We start from the raw sequence: 25,625 nt of genomic DNA, 5'->3' as shown, positions 1-25,625 counted from the left end.
GGTAATTTTCTCAAAAAATCCAAAAATCACTGGAAATTTGGGCCTCTAAAATATCACTTTCGCAATTGAGCTCCGATTCTCGTTCCGGGGGTTATCCACGGTGTCTAGGGTCCATAAAAGCTTAAATTTCAAATTTGAAAATTTTTCAACCCCGGCCCGGCTTCCATTAGGCCAAAAATGAAAATCACTTCAAGAGGGAGGTTTATGCCCAGGAGCTTTGTGGGCGCCCGCCAAATCCTTGCGGGAGCCTGCCAAAACAGGCATAGAGTCTAAAATTCTGCGGGCCCCGCTGTGTCTCATGGGCCCCCGCCCTGTTCCTTCATCCATGCAACGGGGAACCTCTTCACACTCCGCGGGCCCCCGCCATGCTTCGCAGCCCCACTAAAAGGCCCCAATCTAGGCCCATTTCAAATGTATAACTCTCCCTCCTCTCTCTCCTTCGACCCAACCTCTCTCTTTCTCCTTCTTCCTCTTCTTCCATCTCCTTTTCTCCCTCCTAACCCTATTTCCATCATAAACCCTCATCTCCAGCATCCTTCCATCTCCATCATTCTCTCATCCATCTCCATTTCACTACAAGAGAAAAGGGGCCCTTTTGTTCTCCATTTTTGGTTAAGCTTCTTCTACTTTCTCTCTTTCTTTCAATTTTCAACTTAATGGAGGATGGGATTGATTATGTGGAGGTGTAGTATTTATTTGGGGTTGTGTATTGCATTTGCAGGGCCAAAAATTTTGGGATTCCGGATTTCTCATCTCTAATCATCCATTGGCCCTCTTCTTTTTGTCTTGCACACCAGGTGTTCGACGAATTGCCTAAACCAACTTCATCTCTCTAAATGGCACCACTTCTGGCATTATTTTGTTATCCGTTTTAAACTTGTGGCTGAATTTCTTTTTATGTGTGCGGATTTGTGTTTTGTGTGTATATTAGTTGTGTTTTGATACATCTTTATGTCCAAGTTTGGGGGAAACATTTGCTCATTCACATAGCTGGCACCCTTTACCTTCGTCACTCCACTTGGTATTATTGTTCTTTTACCCTCTTTGCTCTTATTTTGATTTACTTGTCTTCACACATTGATGATAATGTGACATTCAAGTTTTGGGGTATATTTTCGGTATGCTTTTTTTTTTTTTTGCATTGCATGTGCTAATTGCTCATGTATTTCACTAAAAAAATAATAATAAATAATGTTTTTGGGAAGCAATGATTCTGTAATCTTGGAACTTGTTGGAGATTGAACCATATATTTAATACTTTGTGTATTAAATAAAAAATATCTTTGGCATTGAATAAAAAATAAATAATTAAATATAAATAAAAAAAGAGAAGAAGAAGAAGAAGATAATGACTAGTTTAAGTTCGTAGCCTTGCTAACTCGAGTTATTAAGCCTTTGGAATGTCCTTATACTTAGCACCCTAAAGCAGTCCAGTTTGGGAGTTGCTGGCCTGACACTTGTTACATGGGTTAGTTAGAACGCTTAAGGGACTTAGGCATTGTAAGGTCACTCACAAAAATATAAATAAATAAATATGGTTCGTTGGAGTTCGTAGCCTTGCCAACTCAAGCTATTAAACCCTTGGAGTGTTTTTACACTTAGCACCCTAAAGCCGTCCGGTTTAGGAGTTGTTGGCCTAAAACTTGCTACATGGGTCGGTTAGAAAGCTTAAGGGACTTTGGCATTGCACGACCATAATATGTATCATATATATATATATAAAGAGTAACAAAAGTTGTGAACTGAATTAATTTATACCTTAGAGACCTTATTTAAAGGGAAATTTAATGATTTGAAGCTTGTGTTTTGAAATTGGAAAAAGAAGGAAAAAGTCACATATTGGGAATCTGGTTCACTTTCATTGAAGTCAGAGTTGATTTCTATTAAAGAGATGACAATTGAAGTATTTATATAGACTATGATGTTGATGCATGAGAATTTAAATGTGTTTAGCCATTGTGTTATATCAAGGCTTCATATACACAAGGTAGTCTTTATAATGATTCCATCTCCAATGTTCTCTATGTTCCAGGTTATCAAATGAGCTTTGTGCATCTTCATGCACCATGTTTGATGTTTGTGGGTAACATTTCTGTTAAACCCTCACGAGACTTCACTCATCCTCTAGGAATGCCTAGGGGTTTTAAAAGGCTTGTTGCATATGCTAAATGCAACCATCACTCCCACGAAAGAGGAGATTTGTTGTCATTTCATTAAGTGTCTTCATTTTGGTTTTGCTATGGGACTAGCAAAATGTAAGTTTCGGGGTGTGATAAGCGCTGAATATTACATATTCAAGCTCCCTTATTTGCATTAGTTAAGTCTATTAGTTGATCATATTGTACATACTAGCTTCATTTACGTGCTTTTGTTTACTTTCAGGTTGGTTCCCCAAAGATAGTTAAAAGTGCGGCTTTATTGAGTTTGTAAAGAATCAAAGCATGCTGTTGTCGGGAACCTTCATTTGTACCCAAGCCAGTGTCCCATTAAACTCCTAGTTATCCCTGCAAAAAGCGCTAGCTGCAACCAGCATGTCAACGGACTGAGCCAAAAGCAGCTTGGTAGTAATGAAGTTTGACTTTGTTCTTTATTTTTCACCCACCATACTTGAGAATTAGACTCCCATTAAAACATTACATACTTATATCTTTGAGTTAGCTTTCGAAATCATCAAACGGTTCTAAATTTGGAGTTCGGAGCAGAGAGTTATGGCCTTTTTACCAAAAGCAACCTAGCAGCAGTGAAGTTTGACTTTGTTCTTCATTTCGACCCACCATACTTGAGAATTGGACTCCCATTAAAACATAATGTACTTAGATCTTTGAGTTAGCTTTCCAAATCATCAAACAGTTTATCTTTTGGAGTTTAGAGTAGAGAGTTATAGCCTTTTTACCAAAGGTACGCAGAATTGAGGACAACCTGTAGGCGCCCGTAAGAAAGCTGTGGGCCCCTACCAAAAGGGGCATTGGTCTCGTGAAGCCACAAGCACCCACCAATTTTGGCAGTAGCTTCGTCATAGCGCCAGCGCCTACCCAGCACTGCGGGCGCCTGCTAATTTGCAGATATCTGCTCACCCACTCCATGATTTTGCTCAAAGTTATCCCCTTTGACTGAATGAATGGCTAGGCTTCCTTCTAAGGATTTTTGAGCCATGAATTGGGGGAGATAGATAAGATTTTTAGGATATATTTGGTGGCTTGTATCATGTATAAGGATATATATCATTTTGTAAGGTTTTAGAGAGAGAAATATTGGGTTCAAGAGGGTTTGTGTGTCTTGTGGCCTTGAGGTGCGAAAATGGTGGGGATGATGATCTCTTATCCTTCCTCCTTTGCTCCAATGGGTAACTAACTCCCTTTCTAGGGAGGTAATGAAGCCCTCTCTTGTAACCATGCCTTAGTTTTGGTTTATTTTAGGGGAATGATATATATATTTGGCCTTTCCATAATCTAGAGCTATACACATGTTGTAATGGATATTAATGTTTATAAATGATATTTTGAGTTTATTATCTTATCTTAGATTGTTTTCTCTCATGATCATATGGCTTGCATTTTCATACTTACAATGGAAATGAGATTGTAGAATGGTTTAATGGCATGTTGTTTAGGAAATTTGATAGTCCATAGCTTAGGGCCTTCCTTTAATGGACTATACTTGGTTTTTAACTTCATGGGCTCTTATCATTTGATTGAAGGTTTGATAATCTCTAGCTTAGTAAGCATGTCTAAGGCTACACCCTAGTTTAGGTAATTTAAGAATGTATAACTTTGATAGGTTATTCTTGCCTACTGATTTCATAAATTTCTTGAAGGTAATGTAGCAATTTTGTGTTGTTGCATTCCATGGTCACATATCTATCTTGTCTCCCCAAGTAATCATAATTTAGCATGTTTATAGGGTAGGTAGTGGATTCACTTCCTTAGTCCTCTCTACCTAAATTTCTTTCCTCCTAATTTCTTGCAATTTATGGTTTTATACAATCTTTAATTCAAAGTCACCAAGTGACAAACCAAACAAAAACTTTTCACCTCTTTCATCAAACTAAAAGTAATTTTGTAATCTTGGTTGCCATAAACTAGCAATCCCAGTGGTTCGACTTACCCATCCAATATCCCTATTTTACAATGATTTATGCTATTACAAATGGTTGATTATTATAAATTGTGATAGTCAACAAAGACCGATCAACATACCTCTCCAACCAAGCTTAACTGCACAATTATAGCTCAACACCTCCACACAGTTTAACCTGAAAGTTCATTCTCTAAAATTGAATCATCCACAAGCTTACCAGTAGACCTTAACAAGGTCAAATGTAAGAGTGGCAATAAGGGCAAAGGAAAGAAAAAAAATTCCAATCAAAAAACCTGCTGGCCCTCTGAAAGGTTGCCTTCTCCTTAGTGGCAGCTTCTTTAATACCATCAAATGGTATCAATAGCCATCTGGAATATAAGGGCTCTGGATGATCCTTGAAGCAAGCTAAAGTTAAGAAACTTCTTCGTGATCAGAGGGTGGACATTAATTGTTGCCATCATTGAGACTAAAATTCAGTCAATCAACATTGATGTGGTGGATAGGGCTATTGCACATAACTACCAGTTTTCTCAATTGGGCATGATTTGGGTCCTATGGAACCCCTAATGAGCATTGAATATTTGCATAGTCGAGCCCCTAAATATATATATATATGTTAAGGCCTAAAGTGATACGTTTATCCATTGTTAGACTGATTTATGTTTAATGTGTGTTTATAGGTACTTCCTCAGAGAAACAGTTAAAACCAGGATATTATAATGAAAAGACTGATATCAAAGCTTACAGAGTCATTGCCGGTCATTCAGAGTAAGCCAAGAGCTTAACTGGTGAAGTTTGGAGGAATTCAAGATCCAAAGCTCGAGCCCAAGTCTTGAGGCTCGAGCCTTACAAGTCAAAGAAGAAAAGTCAACAAGGCACTGAAGCTCGAGCCTTGCACCTTCAGGTTCAAGCCTTAACAAAAGATGCTCCAGCCTGACCATAGGGGGCTTGAGCCTTGACCCTTAAGCTCGAGCGCAAGGCGTCAGAATTTGAAGAGTTGATTTATTAGAAAACCAAGCTCCCAGGGCCTCGTGCCTCACCCCAAGGATCGAGCACCATTCCCCAAAGCTCGAGCCTTGAGTACCTAAAGATCAAGCTTGGTACCTAGTGCTCGAGCTCATGAAGCTTGGATCGAGAAATGTTAATAAAGATGAACCCCAAGAATATTCTAAGTGTTGAAGAAAAAGATGCTTCGGAAAATAGTTGAAGAAATTTGGCTAAGTGTCAAAGTGAAGATCGAGCACCAACCCTTAGAGCTCGAGCATCAATCCAGAGAAGCTCGTGCCTTGTTCCTTAAGCTCGATCCTAAACCTCAAAGCTTGATCCTTTGTTCCTACAACTCGAGCATTCCATGACATGTCAGATTAAGTTATGAGATTTCTCTCTTTTCAAGTTGTAACTCATTCCAGATGGGCCAGAAAGCCTAAAACCCCACCAAGCCTTTATTTTCTTCTATAAATGGAGGCATAAGCCTCGATAGAAGAGGTCCCTTTTTCTCGTGTTAATTTAGAAGGCTGATACTGTGGTGGCGGCTTTTAGGGTTTTCAAAACCTTAGAAGGTGAAGATCCTAAGAAGAGAAGTGCCGTCCGTGGCGATGGAGACAACTCCAACACAGATGACATCCAACATCATCATGAGTAGCTAATTCCTCTCTTAGGGCACTAATGTAACCCAATCTAGTATTATGGTTTGATTGTTCTTAACTCTTGGATTATTTTATTGTATATTATGTTTTGATTATATGACTACGAGCAATTGAGACAACTCAAATGGTTTTCATGCTTTAAATAGATTACAAACTATTATTACATTGTCTTAGATATAATTGTTTATTTTCTATTCTTAACCTATCTTATTGGACGGTATCTGGCAGAGCCCTGCCGGACATGAGAATAGAGGTCATATAATGGTGTTCTAATGTTTTTTATAAAAGAATGTTTTCATAGTCTATGCTTAGGAAAGATGGATTATTTACAAAGTAGTTAAAGTATTTAGAATAGTTAAGTAGGTAGGTGGATAGTCTATACTAACCGCAAATAGGTTATAGTTAACTGAATTTTATAAAATATCTTTCTTTAAAACACGAATTGAACGAATGTTATTGAGTTCAATACATTTAAAAACATAATTTGTTAAATTCCTAGAGTTGATGCAATTAACTACAGTATAATGATTGTGGTGAAGTCAAAGCCCTAAGATTTCTCTCTATGATCACTTAATTTAATTTCGTTTTAATTTTAGTTTATTTTTAATCGTGACAACCAAGCAAATTTTTAACCAATTACTTGTAAACCATTAGGACTAAAGTAAAAACTGAACATAAATCTTATCTCCCTATGGATTCGACATCTTCTTTACATAGAACTATCTTTCACGGTATCGTTCTATTGTGAGTGGTAAAATTACACACGACAATTTTTGGCATTATTGCAGGGGATATTTGTATTTATTTTAGTTTTTAATTAGTTATTTTTGGTTTACCAGTCTTCAAAATTTCTGATATCTCACTTTATGTCTTTTTCTTTTCAGGTACAGGAAATTAGTAGTGAGGACAAAGACGCTTAAGGGATAAAAAGCTTCGGTTTATTAAACCTTCTGTGAGTTTTTACTGTTTTCTTTTACTTGAAAATTTTATTTTTGTCACTGTTTAGAATTAGTGGAATGAATGCATGTTAACTCGTCATACTTGGTCAAAACCTTTAATGCATGATCCTGAAATAGAGAGGATTCTTAGTCAATTAAGAAAACTTAAAAAACATTTGAATACTATAGGAAGTTCCTCTGATAACATTGTTGATATTCGTGATGCACCGGATAATGGTAATAATAATGATAATAATAATGGCAATGGTAATGGAAGACAGATTCCACCTATTCATCCATAACCACAATTGAGGGACCATTTCATTCCTACCACATACACTTCTCTTTCGTGCTTTGTATTTTTGGATGCTAATGCAACCTATTTTGAGATCAAGCCTGCTATGATCTAAATGCTTCCTACTTTCCATGGGTATGCAACAGAGGATCCTTATACGCACTTGGATGTATTTTTGGAATTGTGTTCAACTACTAAGTTGACCACTCTTACCAATGATTCATTCAGGATGCAACTTTTCTAATTTTCTCTCAAGGACAAAGCAAGAACTTGGTTGCATTCCCTTCCTCCAAATTTTATATCTACATGGGAGATGTTGTAACAAAAGTTCTTGAAAAAGTACTACACAGTAGGTAAAACCTGTTAAATGAGAAGGGAAATCATGGCATTTTCCCAAATCCCGGGAGAACAGTTCCATAATGCCTAGAAAAGATATAGTGATATTCTAAGAAAGTGTCAACACCATGATATTGCTCAATGGCACTTAATACGTATTTTTCATGATAGTCTCTCAGATTCTTATAGAAACATGGTTGATGCTTCTAGTAATGGAGTTTTTTGCACAAGAGTCTAGCTAACGCTTAAGAACTGTTTGAAGTCCTAAGTGAAAATTCAATGCAACATGCGTTTTCCTCTTGGTCTAGGTCATCACCTAGAATGCATAAAGTTAAAAAAGTCTTTAAGATAGACAAATCTAGTGAGTTAGCTACTCAAATAGAAGCTTTGAACCGTAGGTTCAATCAAATTCTATCACCTGGCTTTGCTCCTGTTGTTAATCCATAAACTGCCTTGCCAAAGAAAGTTTGTTTAATCTGTGTTAATCCTTCCCATTTTACTGACTCTTGCCCTATGATGGGATAATTATCTGAGATCCCATAGAAGCAAGTGAATGATGCATTCTCTAGACCAGCATACAATCCATATGCTTCTACATATAATTCTAGCTGGAAAGATCATCCAAATCTGTCATTGCGTAATCAAAGCCAAGGAACTACTGTTCCTCAATCTCGGGGACAGTATCAAAATTCATCCAATCCTATGCCACAAATAATTCTTTCAACAAATCTGGTACCTATCGTCCACCTCAGTTTAGGAATCAACCTACTTAAGCTCCTAATCTTTCACCTCCTCCTAGAAATTCTGCTTTTGAGGATCAAGTACTCATTGCTCATGCTGATCTTAAAGCCAATACCGAACTTCTTAATTCTCATTCATAAGTCATAGCAAAGCTAGAGGCACAAGTTGGGCAGATAACGAGTACTCTATCTCGAATAGAGGATGGAAAGCTGCCTAGTCAGCCAATAACAAACCTGAAAGGCAGACTTACATGATTGATGAAACCAATTCCTTAGGTATTCATTATGAGCAAGTTCAGGCTATTACTACATTGAGGAGTCGTAGAGTGGTTGACAATCAAGTTGAAAAAGGATAGGAAGAGAAAGAAAGGCTTAGGGTTCCCATTGTTCCTATCATTCATAATCCACATCTCAAAGATGTTTCCTCAAGTACTACTCCACAATCCACCATAGGAGTAGAAGGTGGAGTCACTTCTTCATCAGCTCCTATTCCTGAGACAACTTATGAGCCAAGAGCGCCTTATCCTAAATGTCCAAGGAACCCTCCCACTTGGGTAAACAAGGGGAGAAAATTCAAGATATGATGGAGGTCTTTAAATAGGTCAAAATTAATCTTCCTCTGCTCGATGCTATAAAGCAAATTCCAGTATACTCTAAATTTTTAAAGGACTTATGCACTCTAAAAAGAAAATCCAAAAGCCAAGTTCCTAAGAAAATTTGTCTCACCAAGCAAGTCAGTGCTATTCTTAAGTATAACACTCCTCTTAAGGTTAAAGATCCTAGTGCCCCTATAATTTCTTGCATCATTGGAAACAATGTGATAAAGCGAGCATTTCTTGACCTTGGAGCAAGTGTTAATCTTATTCCTTACTCGGTTTACGAGAAGTTAGGTTTGGGTGAGTTAAAACCTACGTAGGTTGTTTTATAGCTTATTAGCCATTCTGTCAGACAACCACGAGGTATTGTTGAAGATGTACTCATAAAAGTGGACAAGTTCTTCTTTCTGGTCGATTTCTTAGTTCTTGATACAGAACCGATCCACGATGCTAAAAAGTGTACTCCTGTTATTCTTCGACGTCAATTTCTAGCCACAGCGAATGCTTGCATTACCTGTAGGACTGGAGCCATGGATTTATCTTTTGGGAATATGAAAGTCAACCTAAACATATTCAATGTTATTCATCATCCCCACGATGATAGTAAATGCTTCCTCCTTGATGTTATTTATGAGTTGGTTGAGGAATCACTCCCAACTATTTTATCCAAGGATCTTTTAGAAGCTTGTCTAAATCACTTCAATTATGAAGACTTCGATATCAAATCTTCAAATGCTGAAGTCGATGTTTTGCTCAATTCCACTCCTATCACAGATTTTCCTCCATGGAAATCTAGACTTGAGCCCCTTCCTCCACTTTCTAGTACTCCACCTATTCCTTCGTTAGAATCTCCACCTAAGCTTGAGCTTAAGCCACTTTCGACCAAGCTTAAGTATGCTTTCTTGGGTTTAAATGATACCCGTCTGGTGATTGTTGCTTCCAGTCTTACAAGTTCCCAAGAAAGTGGTGTCTTAAAAGTTCTTGAACAAAATAAAAAGGCTATTGGGTGGAGTGTGGCTGATTTCAAAGGGATTAGCACCACAATTTGTATGCATCAGATTCATTTGGAGAAGGATTCCCGAACATCTCGGGAACTCCAAAGAAGATTAATTCCTAATATGAAGGAGGTGGTGTTAGAGGAAGTTGTGAAGTTGCTAGATGCGGGAATAATCTACCCCATCTCAGATAACAAGTGGGTGAGTCCTACTCAGGTAGTACCTGATGAGCACTAAATATATGCATATTTGACCCCTAAATACGTATATGTTAAGGCCTAAAGTGATACTTCTATCCATAATTAGACTAATTTATGTTTAATGCATGTTTGTAGGTACTTTTCCAAATAAATGATTAAAACCGAGACTTTATGACGATATCGAAGCTTATAGAGTCATTGTTGATCATTCAGAGCAAGCCGAGAGCTTAAATGATGAAGTTTGAAGAAATTCAATCCTTAGAGCTCGAGCCCAAATGTTGAGGCTCGAGCCCAAGTGTTGAGGCTCGAGCATCACAACAAAGAAGAGAAAAAAAAAAGTCAACAAGGCCCAAATGCTTGGGCCTTGTACCTTAATGCTCGAGCCTTACCAAGGGGTGCTCGAGCCTTAATCAAGGGTGCTCAAGCCTTGACCCTCAAGCTCGAGCATGAGGCGTCGAAAATTAAAGAGTTGATTTTAATTGAAGGTTATGCTCCCAGGTCTCGTGCCTCACCCCCATGATCAAGCACCATCCACTAAGGATCGAGCACCATCCCTTGATACTTAAGCCTTAAGCCCAGATGCTCGAGCATAGTATTTAGTGCTCGAGCCCATGAAGCTTAGATCGAGCAATGTTAAAAGAGTTCAACCCTAAAAATATTGTAAGTGTTGAAGAAAAGGACGCTTCAGAAAATAGTTGAAGAAAATTGGCTAGGTGTCAGAGAAAGGATCGAGCACCATTTATTGAAGCTCGAGCATCCATCTAGAGAAGCTCGAGCCTTATTCCTTATACTCGAGCCTGAACCTTAAAGGTCGAGCCTCTATTCTTGAAGCTTGAGCATTCCATGACATGTCAGACAAATATTGAGTGATTGTTCTCTTTATAAACCCTATCTCATCCCAGTTGGGCTAGAAGACCTAAAAGCCAACCAAATACTTATTTTCTTCTATAAAAGAAGGCATAAGCCTTGATAGAAGAGGTCCAATATTTCAATCTCTTTTGATGGTGTTATTCAGAAGGCTGAAGGTATGGTGGCTTTTAGGGTTCCTACAACCTTAGAAGTGAAGATTCTGAGAAGAAAAGTGTCGCCCGTGACGATGGAGATGAACTCAACACAGATGATACCCATCCTCGTCATGAGTAGCTAATTCCTCTCTTAAGGCACTGATGTAACCCAACCTAATATTATGGTTTGATTGTTTTGACTCTGGGTTTATTTTAATAAATGATTATGTTCTTAAATTATATGACTATGAGCACTTGAGACAACTCAAGTGGTTTTCATGTTTTAATAGATTATAAATTGTTATTCCCTTATCTTAGATATAATAGTTTATTCTCTATTCCCAACCTATCTTGTTGTACGGCATCTGGCGGAGCCCTGCCGGACACAAGAATAGAGGTCATATAATTGTACTTTCATGTTTTTTTTACAAATGAATGTTTTCATAATCTATGCTTAGGAAAGGTGGTTCATTCGCAAAGTAGTTAAAGTAGGTAGAGTAGGTAAGCTTATAGTCCACGTAACCGCAGATAGGTTATAGTTAGCTAATCTTGTAAAACATCTTTCTTTTAAAACCCGAATTGAACTAATGTTATTGAGTTCAATTCTTTTAAAAAATATCATTGTCAAATTCCCAGAGTTAGTATAATTAATCATAATATGATGGTTGTGGTTAAGTCAAAGCCCTAAGACTCTCTCTCTCTCTGATCATTTAAATTAGTTTAATTCGCTCTAGTTAAATATTTTGTTTTATTTTTTAAAATCGTGACAACCAACAAACTTTCCAACCAAGTTATTGTAAACTATAAAACGAAATTAAAGACTAATGCAAATCTCATCTCTCTGTGGGTTCGACATCCTCTTTACATAGAGCTATCCTACACGATATCGTTCTATTGTGAGCAGGTATTTTATTATTGCGAGATACACGAATAGTACCTAAGAAGACAGGTATAACAGTAGTTGAGAATTCCAAGGGAGACTTAGTTCCACAATGCACCACAACTGGATGGCGTATGTGTATTGATTACCAAAAACTCAACTCAGCTACTAGAAAAGATCATTTTCCTCTTCCATTCATTGATCAAATTCTAGAACGATTGGCTAGCCAGAGCTTTTATTGCTTTTTAGACGAATATTCCGGCTATAATCAGGTGGCCATTGATCCTAAGGATCAAGAGAAAACTACTTTCACTAGTCCATTCGGTACATTTACATATAGACAGATGCCTTTCGGATTGTGTAATACGCAGTAACATTCCAGAGGTGTATGATGTTTATCTTTTCAGACATGGTTGAAAAGTTTCTCGAGGTATTTATGGATGACTTCTCTGTTTTTGTATCCACATTTGAGAACTGTCTCCAAAATCTGTCCCTAGTACTTCAACGTTATAAGGAAACCAATCTTATTCTTAGTTGGGAGAAGAGCCATTTTATGGTTCAAGAGGGGATTGTTTTAGGACATATCATTTCAGAGAGAGGTATTAAAGTTGATAAAGCCAAAGTAGATTTGATCTCCAAATTGCCTCCTCCTACCGGGTTTTATCGACGTTTCATTAAAGATTTTAGCAAAATTTCTCGTCCTTTGTGTAATCTACTTGCAAAGGACATTCTTTTTGTCTTTGATAAGTAGTGCCTAGAAGATTTCCAAAAGCTTCGTTTTCTTCTTTCTTCAGCTCTTATCATGAATCCTCCAAATTGGGCTCTTCCATTTGAGATCATATATGATGCATCTAATTACGCTATAGGTGCTATTTTAGGATAACAAGTAGATAAGCTTCCTCGTGTTATCTACTATGTGAGCAAAACTCTTTCAGAAGCACAATTAAATTATACCACCACTGAAAAAGAGTTGCTTACAGTTGTCTTTGCTTTAGACAAATTCAGATCCTATCTATTGGGTTCTAAAGTAGTGGTCTATTTTGATCATTCTGCTTTGAGACATCTTCTTTCCAAAAAGGAAACCAATCCTCATTTGATTTGTTGGATCCTCTTGCTTCAAGAGTTTGATTATGAGATTTGGGATAAGAAAGGGTCATTAAATGTGGTAGTTGACCATCTTTCTAGAATTCATATTAAGGATACCTCACCTTCACTTCCAGTTTGTGATTCCTTCCCGAATGAACAACTATTTGGGGTTTCTCATACGGATTTGCCTTGGTTTGCTGATATTGTGAATTACCTCATAATAGGCAAAATTCCTTTATCTTGGTCAAAGTAAGAAAAAGATTGATTCTTCTCTCAGATTAAGATGTGCTATTGGGAAGATCCTTAGCTATTTAAATATTGTGTTGATCAAATCATTCGTATATGTGTTCCTGAGACTGAGTTTCATAGTATTCTGACCTTTTGTCACAGTTTAGCTTGTGGAGGTCATTTCAGTGCAAAGAAAACTGCAACTAAAATTCTTCAATGCAGTTTCTTTTGGCCATCACTCTTTCGGGATGCATACTTGTTCTGTAGGTCATTCCTTCGATGTCAGCAGTTAGGATCAATTTCCAGAAGAGACATGATGCCCTTAAATCCAATGTCAGTCATTGAGGTCTTTGATGTCCGGGGTATAGATTTCATGGGTCTTTTTGTTCAGTCAAACAAAAATGAATATATCCTTGTGGCTGTAGATTATATGTCTAAATGGGTTGAAGCAGTTGCTACTAAAACCGCCAATCACGCAATCGTGGTTGAGTTCATTCAAATGAACATTTTTATTCGGTTTGGTATGCCACGAGCTATTATTAGTGATAGAGGTGCTCACTTCTGTAATAGGTATTTTTGTACCTTGGTATAAAGATACTCCATCACTCATAAAGTTGCTACTCCCTATCATCCCCAAACAAGTGGCCAAGTTGAATTATCTAATCGTGAAATTAAGAGAATTCTTAAAAAAATAGTTAAGCCAAATTGTAAAGACTGGTCTTTAAGACTGAATGATGCTTTGTGGGCTTACCGAACAGCTTTTAAGACTCCAATTGGTATGTCACCTTACCGTCTCATTTATGGTAAAGGGTGTAGAATTAGAACACAGAGCTTTCTGGGCATAAAAAAGCTCAAGTTTGACATGAACTCTATTGGATCTAATAGGTAGCTCTAACTAATAGAGCTCGAAGAATTGCGTAATGATGTTTATGAGAGTGCTAAGGTTTACAAATCAAAGACTAAGGCATTTATGACAAGTATATCTTGCGTAAGACTTTTGAGCCTAGGAAGAAAGTTTGGTTGTTCAATACAAGACTTAAACTTTTTCCTGGCAAACTGAAGTCACGGTGGAAAGGCCTATATACGTTTATTTTTGCTATAACTTATGGTGCGATTGAGATACAAAATTGTAAGACTGGACAACTGTCCAAGGTCAATAGATAGAGGCTGAAGCCCTGCATAGAGGGTAGTGTGCAGAGAGGCACAGTTGAGTTAGTAGAACTTCATGATCCTATTTACTTTGACTAGAGAGGTCAAGTTTTCATTAAGCTATCGACATTAAACTTAGCATGTTGTCGAGTTATCGATGTTAAACTTAACATTTGTATGTTGTACCGTAGTTTTATTTTATTTATTTTATTTTGTAACTTATTTATTTTATTTTAGGTTTTAGGTTTAATTTTATGTTTATTTTATACTTAGATTAATTTAGGTTTAAATAAAATAGAAAAAGAAAATAAAAATGGAAAAAATGGAAAAAAAATCCAAAAATATGTCTCAATGCTCGAGCCTGAACTTTGATGCTCGAGCATCAGCTACTTAAGGCTCGAGCCTACAAATGCTAAGCTCAAGCCCTCCCTCATCGCTTACTTAAGGGTTTTTGGTAAAAGGCTCAAGCTATTAAGTATTAAAGCTCAAGCCCAAGGTTTTAAGTGCATAAAAGGGCCCAGTTCTCATTATTTCACTCTACCATAATCTCTCTCGAAGTTTCTCTCCTGGCATATCTTCTACATCTTGATTCTCAATGCCTTTCGATAATTTCTTTTTCATGTTGCAAATACTAATTAGGTAAACTCTTTATCATCTTCTTCTTCTCATTGCTTCCTTCTTCATTGCTTTTAGTTTCAGATCTAGGTTAGGGAAGCATGAGTTTCATGAGTATGTGAATCTTGTAATGAATGATTAATTAGTTTTCGCAACTTATTTCCATAGAATGGTGATTTGTAGTTGATCTATTGCATTTTTGAGATTGTTTTGGAATAAGTTTCAGGTGAAGATCGAGCTCTGCAATTTCAAGCTCGAGCATTGATTCAGGCTCAAGCCTAGAAGCTCAAGCTCGAGCCTCAGTTCTCAGATTGTAGGATTTGGAAAATTTTGGGATTTTTATCAAAGAATACCATTAGGTGAGACTAGAGATGGTTCGTCCTACTCCTTCTAAGCGTCCTAGGGTGGCTAAAGATGTTTTGCCCAGTGCTTGGAAAAAAATTCTAATTTCTTATGAGATGACCATTGATTATCAGGCGTTCATCACTGATCCTCGCACTAGATAGGCTATGAAATCATTCAGTTACAGGCATCTTTTACATCTTATGGTCCCTGTAACTAACATTGCCTATCCTCATCTTGTTCACTTGTTTTATCTCAATCTTGTTTATAGTGATGATGACCCTTGGGAACTTAGGACTAAGATTGATGGGCATGAGTTGATTATTAATCCTGATCCTATTGTTGCAGCTCTAAAATGTTATCATACGCTTCCTGAGGTGGTTGATGAGAGGCATAGCTGTCCTACTTTCACACCTTTTTACTAGAGTACCAATTGCTAAGAATTTAATTCAAAAGCTATGTGATGGTTGATTTGCAAGGAGAAAATGTAGCAGCACTACCAAAGCCAAAATTCCTAAAATGTTATAGATTTTAGATTCTATTATCTCTGCTAATGTCCGTCCTCTTGGACATAAGAATATTAGGAATATTGATTTTCTCTAGGCACTATATGCTATTCAGTTTGAGCATTGGTATTCATTTCTTAGGATGATTTTCTATCAGCTATAGGAGTTTTGGTCAGAAATTAAAACACATAAGACTGTTCCAACTCATATACTACCCTTTCCATAAATGATTACCAGACAGATAGAGTTGCAGGGCTTTGTGGTGAGTCCAAAAAAGGAGTCATGTGTTGAATCTCCAAAGTTTGGAATGAAAGAATGGAATAAAGAGTGGACACATATGCCGGCACATCGCCGTGATGCAATAGAGTTTGGTGATGAGGGATATGTCGCAGTTGCTGCTAGGAGGGCAGATGATGAGGATACAATTATGTGAATTAATCTTTCATAAAAGATAAATATTAAATAAGTTTTACAATTCTTACTTAAATGCTCGAAATTTAATATATGTTACACAACTCACCAAGGCCTAATTTACTAGCATGCCACAATTTAATTCTAAACTATATATCATCATTAGAATTAAATCCTAAATAAAGAAAATAAATAAATTAAATTCTAAAAACTTGAACAAGGCATGCTCACAAGTTATATATGCTTATAAAACAATCAATACAACAATAATATAAACCTAAGACACCCCCTACCTCAATTTGAGATGAAAATCTTAATAGCCATCAAAACGAAACGGCTCCGAATCTAACAATACTTCGGGGTTTCATCAGGGACAACGCCATGAATGTTAAACTCCATAGAGGACCCACAAAAATCACAACTTGACTTCAAAACCAAACTCAAAATTTGGCCAGAAATGGGTTCTAATAAGGGTGTAAGAAGCGCGTAGTCAACACAAACACAAAATGCAAAGGCCCTACTATGTTCTGACAATGAAATAAAGTTCAAATGAGGAGAGAGAAGGTGGCAGCCTCCCTTGGGCTGCCATGGAAGTTTCAGGTCATGCAAGAGAGTGGGGAAGATGAAAAAATAAAATATCTCATCCCTCTTTCATAGAAATCTCGAAAAGTGCCCCGAACGAGCCCCGCCGGGTCCGAAAAAGTGAAATTTGAGCAGACGTACTCAAATGATGAAACTCTATGAACAAAAAAGATTCAAAATGAGAAAATAAGACTAACGGAAGAAACGGCGTCAAAAACTGAGTCTCAAGAAGAAAGTTATGCCCCAAACAAGTTTAGCGCAAATTGGGGCCAGAACCCCTGAAACTGGAAAACAACGACCAAAAGGGACTTCTAAGAGTTTACGACTCGACGAAAAGTGAAAATAAATCCCGTACGAGGATCCAGGCTCAAAACAAGATAATTTGCAACAACTTTCATTAATTGCACAATGGTCCCCCACAAAAATGGTTAACTGCAAAACTACCCCAGAATGAAAATATCTTCCAAAAGATATTTTCTTGGATACCACTGAAATAAAATATCTTCAAAAGATATTTACGAAAAACACCCTAAGAAAAGAAATTAATTTCAAAGAATTATGCATCCATGCCCCTATGGACACTGAGAGCAACCAGACTACTTTCCTACAAAAGTAAAGGTACGTATTTCGTGAAAACCACTCACGATAAAGATACGTGAAGTCAAAAACCAATCCGAGCACAAGAAGTGAGGTTTTGCCAACAAAGTGACAAACGGGGAAAAGACGAAATAAGGAAATGGACGAAATAGGAATAAGGACAAAAAAGTGAATAGTGTCGAAAAACGAAAATTGTGGAAATGACTCGGTCCTCAAAGGAAGTGGTCAATCCACGGAAAAGAGTCTGAGTAACCATTTTTGAGCACTCAAGACGGCACTAAGTGACGAAAAACCATCCACATAAAAGAAAAGACAACGGAAAAAATTTATCCGCAAAATTTGAAGAAAAAGGAAGAGGAAGAAAATGACCGGGTCTTTACAATATTAGCCTCCTTTGTAAAAAGCAATCCTTATCCTTATCTAGGTAGGTCAAATGACACCCAAAATGAGCTAAGGTCATGCACACAATATTCCCTAATGATTGGATAAAGGACAACTTTCAATAAGCTGGAAATTTAACTTTTTCGCACTGGCGGAAGTTCGATCGATCGAACCTTGGACTTGGATCGATCGAACATTGCTGAGATCCATCGAACTTATGCTGGATCGATCCAACTGGTTAAGCTTTTTGGGAAAAGACAAATCCGAGGTATTTTGGGAGATATTTTTGGGAAAAGGACAAAAGTGGTTAGTGGGTGGTACAGCTGTGGATAAGATCAATCATTTGAATAAGGACAAAAGTGTTTGATCAATCGAAGAGTGGTGTTGGATTGATCGAACTTTAGACTTTCTACTTTGGGTCAAGGTTTGGATCTGTCTTAAAGTATTGAGATCGATTAGTGTTCGATCAATCGAACCTTGAAGTTGGATCGATCAACCTTTGCTGCTTCCCTCCTTTGGCTTCATTTGCTTCTTTCTTTCTCCACTTTGCTCCTTTCTTTGTTTAATCCCAGAGTTGTTTTAATTAAGCTCTTATTTGGCTGAGTTAGCTTATTTTTGGGATAAGGGCTTGAAAATGGAGATATTACGAAATAAATCTAAAATGGTAAAGTAAGATAGATAAAGTACTAGAATGCTTAAGCTTAAGGGGTTTAAATACGCACTTTTCAGTGCTCATCACACCCCCAAACTTAAATATTGCTAGACCCTAGCAATGAACTAAGAAGTAAAGGAATGAAATGAACAACTATACAAATATGAATCAAGAAAATAATAAATGGATAACGCCACTTTCGTAGGGAACACGATTGCACTTAGCATATGCAACAAGCCTTTTAAACCCCTAGGTTACCCCTAGTGGATGAGTGATGTCTCGTGAGGGTTTCCAGAAATGGTACCCACAAACATTAAGCTCATTCTTTCAAAAGAGGCACCAACATTGCAAACAAGCATTGGGAGAAAACTACCTCAAGTATGCAATTTTCCAAACATTTCCAAGCAATCTCCCAAAATCTCAACATCTAGCAAGCAAGTATGGTCCTCCACACATCAAGAAAATGATCATGCAAATCAAAACAACTCTAGAATCCTTTTTGAGTGGACCGGCATCAAATGTGTTGCTATCTTAGCCAACTAAAGAATTAATCACATCCTTACTCTCAAACTAGCATACAAATCTAGTACCGATCATCAAGACAAAAAGTGGACATTTTATTAAAGCTTTATTGTTCTAGGTGTGCTTATTCTTTTCACTCGATTTTTTTTTTTTTTTTTTTTTTTTTTTTAAGGATCAAAGATGGAAGCATGGTGCAATGTGTTGATCTATTAAGCTTTCTAGTGATCCATGAGGTCGAGCGTTAGGTCAATGACTCCCAGACCAGACGGCTTTAGGCACTAGGCATTCAAACACCCCTACGGACTTACAAGCTTAAATCAACTAGGCTATAAATCAAGACAACAACCATTTAATCATTTTCCCCTTCTCGCCTTTTGGGAGAACTCCTTACTTTTTTATTACTTTTTTTTTTTTTTTTTTTAACCTAGAGTTTGAGCCCTCGACCTTTCGGCGCGAGAAGTTCAGTGCTTGATGAGACTAGAATCCCGGCTACTTAGTCAAAAGGGATTGTTATCCACCTATATCAAGAATGAAAGCTTTCAATGCACTACCAGCCCAATTGGGATATAACCAATTCAATAGTCAACAAAGCATGTACGCCATAAATGAATGCTAGTGTGCACCGGTGCTAGTGTAGAATACTAGAGTGAATCTCAAAACAATCACAAAATCAAGATGATGTGGACCACAAGTGCAAGCAAGATATCAATCTTTCAAAAAATTTACTCCTAAATGGCATCCATAAGGCATACAAGGAGTATTGGACTCTCAAGTCAAGCAATTTTTAAATTTTAAGCAATATAGTCCTCAAAAGATCAAAATCATTGCTAGATATGGACCAATCATATAAATATCCCCCAAATACACAAGTTATGCTCAAAATTTTGAAATTTTAAAGCTAACACTGCAAAACACTATTCCCCACAAACTTAAATGGCACAATGTCCTCAATATGCAAGAGAACAAAGGAAAAAGTATACCAGTGCAACTAAGCAAGAATGATCGGGACTGAAGTATCCGAAGTGGGTGGCATGGCCCCCCCAAACTTGGGATGAACTGTGGTCCTGAAAATTGGCACTTGGATAAACTCATCAGATAACAAAACGGGATAATTAGTGCACAGTGGACATGCAAGTGTAAATAGGACAAACAGATAAAGAGATGAGAGAGGTATAAGGGTGGTCCTAAAAATCGGGTAGTTCATATACAGATTTGAGAATATAATAATATGACATTTATAGCAAAAACAGATATATAAAATAGATAAAGTACAAGTACAATAGAAATATCAAAGTCGACAGATCGGCTGCAAAAATAATAGTACTGTACAATGACAAAAATATAGATCAGAGATCAGAGAGCAAAGAGGGATCAAAAGATAGAAGGAATTGGGAACTCAAGACGATGAGGTAGGATGGGCAGGTCGGGCTCCGCGGATATCTCTGGATAGATCTCGGAACATAGTCGCAACATCTGTACGGAAGGTAGCAAAATCAGCTCTGTGGGCTGTAAGATTAGCTCGTATAGCAACAACAGCATCCTCAAAAGTCTGCAGGCGTACTCCAAAGCCAGGGGTCAGATCTAGAGCCTCAGGTATAGATAAATCAGAAGAAAACTCCTGAGTCTGCTCCTGGTCGTGAATGGGCGACCCAGCTGAAGAGTACTGCTATGTGGCATCTGCAGGGCGCTCTAAATCGATGTCTATATGCTCATCAGCTGGATCGACTGGTGCGTCGTCTGCTACGGGATTTGCTGCCTGAGCTGCTGCCTCTGCCTCCTCCTCAGCCTCTAGCTCCTCTGCAGCCACTACTGCATGGTCCTGCAGTCTAGTAATAATGGCGTTATAGCTCTTGTTCTAGTCCTTCTTCAAGAAGCGACCGGAACCTCTCTCTGGGTACTCCTGAGGATGAATAGGGTAGCGCTGGTCGATAAGAATCTGGGTAATGAGGTGGCTGAATGGGAGAGACTTAGCCCATCTGGGTGTCTCCTTGCTAATATACTCATCAAATAGCTTCCTCATCACGCTCCAGATGAATGCGGGAATAGATACTTTGTGGCCTGTGTATAAGGCGTAAAGGGCTGTCAAATAGTCTCCCCTCCTCTGAATCTTGTGCCCTGCCATGTAGATGTTCCGGAAGAGCACGGAATCAATGAACCATAGGTCATCTAGAAGGAATGTCCGGGTTGTGAAGGTCTCGCCACCGGCATGGTGACCTGTAAGAAAGACTGCCATGTCGGCATAAGAAGGCTTGTATAGCCTCGGATATGTCTCCTGAAGCTCTGGAGGACAACGGTGTGGGTAGTGGCAAGAGCGGGCTAGCGAGTCCACTGTGATAGTGATTTGATGGCCATCTATAGAAGTGACCAGCTCTGCTGTGGTACGCAGGGATGGTCAGAGGTTCTGGAAGAACAACCATACCAGCCGGGGGTAGACTGGCTCTGTGACTACGGCAAGAATAGCTGCAAGGTCCCTCTGAATGATATCGTGGTAAGCTGATTGGGTCAGCACTGATATGGAGAAAAAGGCTGTGTCGAACACTGACTCATGGTCGACTGCCATATGCACATATCTAGGCGCGGGCCTATCAAGCTCTTGAGCTGGCTAAGCTGACTGGCGTGGTGGAGATGGTGCTGGTGAATGCTCAGCTCCAGCATGTAGTGGAGATGGTGATGGTGTAAATGCAGGCGGAGCTGCAGAGGTGGATGGAGTATGATCATCCTCAGCCCCATGAGCAAGTGACTGAGGTGGTGTAGGCTGTACTGGCTCCTCCTGTGCATGAGAGGGCTCTGCTGGCTCCTCTATCCATGGTCTAATATGTCTCTGAGGCCCGTGTTGCCTCTTGGCAACGGTCTTGCGCTTAGTCATAGCCTGTAAAATAATTTAAAAACTTTCAAGGGGAGTTAGTACCAGAATTAAGAATTGAAGGCACGAAATAGAAACATGCATGTCAAATAAGATAGAAAAATCATATAGATGACATGAATCTATGCAAGTGATTAGATATGAAACATGCTAAACAATGTAAGTATGAAATGCATCCAATGTGGAATATCACAAGCATTGGGCAAATATAAGATAGCATGAACACAAGATATGAAGAATGAAATGTGTGTGTGAGATCTGTGAAATTCGATCGATCAAAAAAAGAAGTGAGATCGATCACAAAAGTTGGATCGATCAAAAATAAGTGAGATCAATCTCACTACTTTGATTGATCTGAGACACAAGTTTGATCGATCGAACTGTGCTCTGTGAAAAATGAGAAGTCACAGATCTATAACCTTGGAAGCACAGGGCCCACAAGAACGTGTTCGTAGGCCCATCAACACAACAAATCAACAATAATCATCACCCAGTCATGGCCTATCCTCCCAAAAATAGATCAAACACATATATATACATACGAAGCATATACACATGTAATGCATCCCCTCCCTATTGGGGTAATAGATGCTTTGAACTCCACCCAACAAATGGTTATTTGAAGAACTTGTTGAATTAAGCTCAAAAGAAACCTTTGATCCTTTGTCTATGCAATCACAACCTTTGGGCTTCCATGCCCTTTCAAAGCAAGAATTTGAAACAAGACTTTTAGAATGCAAGGTTGAAGATGATTCTTTGGAAGTTTTGGTCTTACACAAAAGCTCACTTCCTTGACATTGAACATTATGACATTTATCTACAACATTAACCTCTCCTTTATATTTGTCAAATGAATTGGATATGGGATTGAAGATATTCAACTTCACCTTCATGTGGCCAATTGAGATCTTTATTATCCCCATCCTACAATTAATGTTGGCATTAGCGGTTGCCAAGAAAGGACGGCCAAGGATAACGGGAATTTGGCTCTTAGGATTGGGGATCGGTTCCGTGTCTATGCCAACGAAATCAACCGGGAACAAGATTTATCAATTTTTATCAAAACATCCTCAATGATAACCCTAGGCTTCTTGATGGATCGGTCGGTAAGTTGCAAAACTACCGACGTCGGTTTCAATTCACCTAGGCCCAATTTGACATAAACTGAGTATGGAAGAAGGTTAACACTTGCTCCTAAGTCAAGAAGCACCCAATTAATGATATGATCACCAATAATGCATGAAGTAGTAGGTGAACCAGGGTCCTTAAACTTTGGCAAAGTGTTATGTTGTAAAATTGAGCTTACTTGCTCGGTCAAAACCATTTTTCTTGGTGCTTGGCTCTTGTTCTTCCGCTTTTGGGTGCACAAGTCTTTCAAGAATTTGGCATAAGCTGGAATTTGCTTGATTGCATCCAGAAGTGGAAGATTAACTTTCACTTGCCTTTTGCTTGTCTTTTGAAATGGATCCTTTTAAGGCATCCGGAAATGAAACTTTTGATTCAAACACTTTTTCAGAATTTTCTTTTGAACTCTCTTCAACACAAGAAGTTTTAAATCATTTTGTTTCAAATCTTTTTTCAACAAAACTTTTTCAACATCATTTTTTGAAACTTCTTTTTCAAAGACATTTTTCAAGACTTTCTCATTCACAAGATCATGTATATGCAATGAAGGAGAAATGGGATGTGAAACGGGACGGGTGACAACTTAAGGTTGCACCGGTTCACTCTCTTCATTGGACATTTCAACTTGATTGTCCACAATCCTACCACTCCGCAAGGTAGTCACCGCATTAACATGTTCAGTGGTGTGGCCTTCCGATGAGGAATGGGTTTCCACAACACATTATTGCTTAGGTGAGGCATTTATAGGCATTTTTCCCTTCTCTCTTGCATTGAGAGTGCTTGCTATTTGCCCTACTTAGGTTTCTAGCTTCGCAATAGATTGAGAGTGAGAATGAAGCAATTGTGTGTTAGCCTCTAAAGTGCCCAAAGCATTCAAAACTTTTTCTTCAAAGGCAGGACTTTTAGTATTTCCTTGGGAAAAAGATTGGTTGGGAAAATGAGAATTAGTAAATTGATTCCCTTGTGATTGATAAGGTCTATAACCTTAGGATCCTTGGTTTTGAAGTGGAGGTGGAATGTACTTCCCTTGAAAACCGCCTTGGGAAGGGTTTGAGCCATCTCCTTGGTTTTTCTAAGAGAAATTCGGATGATTCCTCCAACTTGGATTATAATGAGTACCATAAAGATTGTTCCCTTGGTTCACAAAAGCTGCATTGACTTGTTCATTAGGTTCATTTTGCACTTGTCCGTAAGGACAATGAGAAGTAGAATGAAGAACACTAGAACAAGTCATACATGTTTCATTTGAGGCCCGATGAGAATGGTTAGGGAAGGAAGATACTTGGTTCGCTGAGTTTTGGTTAATAAAAAATTGATCAAACCTTTGAGATAAAAACTTCATTTCGGCGGCTATTTCATTTGAATAGTTGACTCGATGTAAGCCAACACTCTTCCTACCTTGTGAATTTCTACCATTCTTGGATGATAATGTTCTATGCAAAGAATTTTCACTCATGCTTTCATAAAGATGCCACACGTCATCCTCATGCCTATCAATGTATGAGCCACCCATGGAAGCATCAACCATGCCTTTATAATTGTCTGATAAGCTCTCAAAGAAATATTGAACTAATTACCATTTGGGCATGTCATGATGTGGACACTTCCTAAGCAACTCATTGAAGCATTCCCATGCCTCATGAAACGTTTCTCCATCCCCATGTGAAAATTCTCGAATTGAGGTTCCCATGGCATTGGTCTTAGAAACCAGATAGTACTTCTTCACGAACTCTTGTTGCATTTCTGCCCAAGAAATGATTGAAAAAGGCCTAAGATTGTTAAACCAATACTTTGTCTTGTCTTTTAAGGTGAATAGAAAAAGTTTGAGTCTTAAAACCTCTTCTGGCATGTCCGTATATTTTAAGGTGGAACATACTTCAAATGTTTGAATGGTTTGTGGCTTAATTTCATAATGATGTGCTCTAAATGGAGGCAATTGGATGCATGTAGGTGCATTATACTCATTAGGCACATAATGGTCTCTTAAAGCAAGAGGTGAATTAGCTACTTGAGGTGCAACATGAACACCTTGGTTTTGAATTCCTTGATTGATGATGGGAAGTTATGGAGCATACATTGGCCTTGGCATTCCATATGGAACTTGGCTTTGTTGTTGTGGTGGTGGTTGGTGAATGAATGGCCTAGGCATGCCTAATGGTACTTGTATGTTCTCATTGTGCACATTTGGATGAAGGATACCTTGTTGGTCTATGTGACCAAGGTCCTCAACATGATCATTATTATGGTCATCCATTGATAGATTGGTTCGATTTGAACTTCCTCTACCCCTATGATTTCTAACGATGGATTCAAGATGCAAATCAAGAGGGACAATAGTTGGTCTCAATAAATGACGACCATGTATGCATAATGCAAAACACAACAATGCAATTAGACTTCTTGCATAAACACTTAATTCATACTCCCATGCTTTAACAATAATGATGCAAAGAACAATTAAAAACAAGCCTCCACGCAGGCCGACAATTTAACTAAGGGATTGAGTAAAGAAAGTCTCACAAAGGTCCTTTAGCACTTCAACTCCAAATTTAAAGCTTAGCTTAGCAAAAAAAATTTAAATTTTTAGCTTTTTACTTTCTTTGCTTTGCTTGAATGCTCATTTGCTTGCTTCCTTTCTAACAATGCACATAGTCAAGTAAGAACAACACAATAAGTAACTAAAAAGAAAAATTAAAATTAAGTAAAGACACGATCAAAAGAGTATTAATCCTAATTGATTCCACAAATCCAACGTTACCTAACCAAATCAATCCCCGATAACGATGCCAAAAACTTGTTGGGGTCTGCCGCACTATCGTCAAGTTTGGAGAGTGTGCATTAAGGCGAGGGCCAAGAGTT

The 25,625-nt window shown here is 38.1% G+C and overlaps 1 pseudogene; it reads left to right on the top strand.

Annotated features, from left to right (window-relative positions):
* The first annotated feature begins 24,352 nt into the window (after window positions 1-24,352).
* On the top strand, window positions 24,353-24,451 carry LOC132310785 (small nucleolar RNA R71; annotated as a pseudogene).
* The last annotated feature ends 1,174 nt before the right edge of the window (window positions 24,452-25,625 follow it).

Source organism: Cornus florida, unplaced genomic scaffold (assembly GCF_030987335.1).
Source record: "Cornus florida cultivar Cherokee Brave unplaced genomic scaffold, ASM3098733v1 CherokeeBrave_3.0.0_Hap2_Chr05, whole genome shotgun sequence".
Lineage (NCBI taxonomy): Eukaryota > Viridiplantae > Streptophyta > Magnoliopsida > Cornales > Cornaceae > Cornus > Cornus florida.
This window is presented reverse-complemented; position numbering and strand designations above follow the sequence as displayed.